Source organism: Cynocephalus volans, chromosome 1, assembly GCF_027409185.1.
Source record: "Cynocephalus volans isolate mCynVol1 chromosome 1, mCynVol1.pri, whole genome shotgun sequence".
NCBI lineage: Eukaryota > Metazoa > Chordata > Mammalia > Dermoptera > Cynocephalidae > Cynocephalus > Cynocephalus volans.
In genome coordinates, this window is record NC_084460.1 from 183,385,283 (window position 1) to 183,388,856 (window position 3,574).

Sequence of the window (3,574 nt, forward strand, 5' to 3'; positions counted from 1 at the left end):
ATAAAAAAACAAGTTTGAAAAGCACTGCGTTTGTTCAATTCCCATGTGGTTCAATTCAGCTGACACTTATTGAACTTTTGCTCCATTCTTAGCTGCGTACACAGTGAGTTCGTGAGGGATGAAACATGGAGTTAAATTCTGATCACCCATCAGCTCAGAAAAGTCATAAAATTTTAAATGGTGAGAAAAAGATCAAAAGAAGAATAATAATTCATGACATGTGAAAATTATACAAAATTAAAATTTCAGTGTCCACAAAATAAAGTTTTAGTGGAATACAGCCACATTCATTCTTTTATGTATTATCTGTGGCTGTTTCCATTCTATTGTTGCAAAGTCGAGTAGCCCCGACAGAGACCATAGAGTCCCAAAGCCTAAAATATTTACTATCTGGCCCTTTACAGAAAAAGTTTGCCAACTCCTGGATTGGACAATGGCTGTATCCACGTAATGTCTGAATATCATGACCTGAGAATCCTGCCATTCATCTTGATGGCAACGTTTTGATACCACAGACTCAGACAACCCAGATCGATGGTTCTCCAGCTGGCATAGAACCAGCTCCTGAGGGGCTGTTGGGAAATGTGTGGGCACAGTTTTGTTGTTGCAATGACCAGATCACCATGGGTATTTAGTGGGCAAGGGCTACGGATGTTAAACATTGAACAATGTTAGGAACAGCCCTGGACAGTGCAGAATTGTTCTGTCCCAAAAGACAGTGGTGTAACCATTGAGAAACTGTGGTCAGGAGAATTATTGCAGTTAATTTTATGTATTGACTTGGCTGGGCCGTGGTACTCAGATATTTGGTCAAACATTCTTTTGGATGTTTCTGTGAAGGTGTATTTTGGATGAGATTAACATTTAAACCAGTGGATGTGAAGTTAAGCAGATGGCCCTCTCTAATGTGGGTGGGCCTCGTCCAATCACTTGAAAGCCTAACTAGTATAAAAGACTGACTTCCCTGAGCAAGAAGGAATTCTACCAGTAGACGGCCCTCAGACTCACATCACAACTCTTCCCTCAGTCTCCTGCCCGCTGCCTACCCTGTCAGATTTTGAACTCACCAGGCCTCCACAACCACATGAGCCAATTCCTTCAAGTAAATCTCTCTCTATATATATATACACATATATATATTCACACACACACACACACACACACACACACACACACACACACATCCTGTTGATCCTGTTACTCTGGAGAACCCTGACTAATATAATTACCCAAATTTTTCAGTTTCTGGTCTGAAAGTGGTTTGTAGTCTCCGTATTCCTGTGCTTAGCAAATTCTACCTCCTTTTCAAATTGCAAAATTTTGAAGATTTCATGGCAGGGCTGGCTGGATTGAAAGCCGTGGCGTGGGTACCAGTGGAGTCTGCAGTGGGAGAGTTAATGCCCCGGCTGTTGCCGGTAGAGCCCTGCGACTTGACGGAAGGTTCGAAGCAGCTCGATATCCAGATGTTGTGGTAGCTCAAATTGACCGAAAGAAATTGAAAAGGAAGCAAAGTGTGAATGTGTCTCTTTCAGGATGCCAACCTGCCCCTGAAGGTTATTCCCCGACACTTCAGCGGCAACAGCAACAAGTAGCACAGTTTTCAACTACTCGACAGAGTGTGAACACACATAGAAGTCACTGGAAATCACAACAGTTGGACAGTAATGTGATTATGCCAAAATCTGAAGATGAAGAAGGCTGGAAAAAAGTCTGTCTGGGTGAAAGGTTATGTGCTGAAGGGGCTATTGGACCAGCTACCAGTGAAAGTCCTGGAATTGATTATGTACAAATTGGGATCCCCCCCCCCCCTTGCTTAGTATTGTTAGCAGAATGAATCAGGCAACAGTAACTAGTGTTTTGGAATACCTGAATAATTGGTTTGGAGAAAGAGACTTTACTCCAGAATTGGGAAGATGGGTTTTTGCTTTGTTGGCTTGTCTTGAAAAACCTTTGTTACCTGAGGCTCATTCACTGATTCGGCAGCTTGCAAAAAGGTGCTCTGAAGTGTGGCTCTTAGTGGACAGCAAAGATGATGAGAGGGTTCCTGCTTTGAATTTATTAACCTGTTTGGTTAGCAGGTATTTTGACCAACGTGATTTAGCTGATGGGCCATCTTGATGTAACTGATCTCTCAAGGACAGATGATATTTCTGATGAAGGGAGCCGAAGTCTGAAGAAGTGCAATGCTAATTCAATACAGACAGCACCACATCTTCCAACACTATGTGAAGGGTCCTCATCTTAACCTGTGCAACTCATGTTGATATTCAGAACATAGATTATATTGAGTTAGATGTCTGAAATATCTATGGGAAATCCCACCTGGTTTTTGATGAAAAATTTGAACAGTTTTCTATAATCACATGCATTTAAAACAAATTGAGTGCCATTTAGTGGTGAAGCAGCATTTATAGAAACTGAATGATGAAATTTTATGGAGGTCCTGGGTACTATTTTATTGTTTATTTACCTATTCACATGGACAATTTTTATTTAAAATGTGTTTTCATTACTAAAAAAAATTGAAAATTTCAAAAATGAGATGAATTTGCGAATTTTATCTCATCAAATGATAAAAAAAAAAAAAAGCAAAAACTTTCACACTCCTGCACCTAGGACTTTAATTCAACACAGGTAGAGTTTAATTGAACAAGTATGTGTTGAACTCCAGCGACATGTTTGTTAGATGTGGTTGGGGGGTAATGCAAGGTAAGATACAGTCTCTGTCCCGATTTACCAAAATTTACAGACGACAGTCAGGTACACAATTAATGTGTATGTCAGGCCAGTTCCAAGAAGCCCTATTATAGGGTATGAATTAGGACCTGTGGGTGTCCTTCTCACAGGAAGAGGTCATAACTCCCACCAGTACAACCTCCTCACTAGCAAAACCCATTTTTCTTTTCCTTTTCTCTTCTATTTCTCTCCCAATCAGTATCAGTAAAAGCCATAAGCTTCTCTGGTTTCCCACCCAAGTCTAGTAAGAGGCAAGTCCTGAGTCCGGATTCTGATCTTTCAAATCTCATGCCATGAGAACCTCACCCATTTCAGCCGCTGAACAGGAAGATATCCACATTGGTTACACACCCCGCTTTTAGCTGGATGTAGCTAATTTTTTTAAAGACTCTTTCTTGTATTACTTTTAAACCACACAGAGTAACTGCATTAAGTTCTCATTGTAAAGATGTAAACCCTACAGTAGGACAGGAAGAAAACTGTGGAAATCTCTTGTTACATCTGTCCTCATTTCCTCATCTCATTCTTTATTGCAATAAAACCTATTGTCCAGTCCGGTCTTCTTTCTTGCCTCCAGGAAGGGAGACTGCCGTCGGTCAGAGAGTTTCTTTGTGACTCCCATGACTCAGCTTGGTATTCACAGAGAGTTCACCATGCACAGAGTCGTCCAGATGCAAGAACCACAGATGTCCAAGATGGTGTTTTAGTTTTCTAGGGCTGCTGTAACAAATTGCCACAAACTGGATGGCTCAAAACAGCAGAAATTTATTCTTTCTCAGTTTTGAACCCTGGGAGTCTGAAATCAAGACACTGGCAGGGCTATGTGCCCTCTGAAGGC

At 41.1% G+C, this 3,574-nt stretch overlaps 1 pseudogene; it reads left to right on the top strand.

Annotated features, from left to right (window-relative positions):
• Window positions 1–1,331: 1,331 nt before the first annotated feature.
• Window positions 1,332–2,159, top strand: LOC134365892 (gem-associated protein 2-like; annotated as a pseudogene).
• Window positions 2,160–3,574: the final 1,415 nt, after the last annotated feature.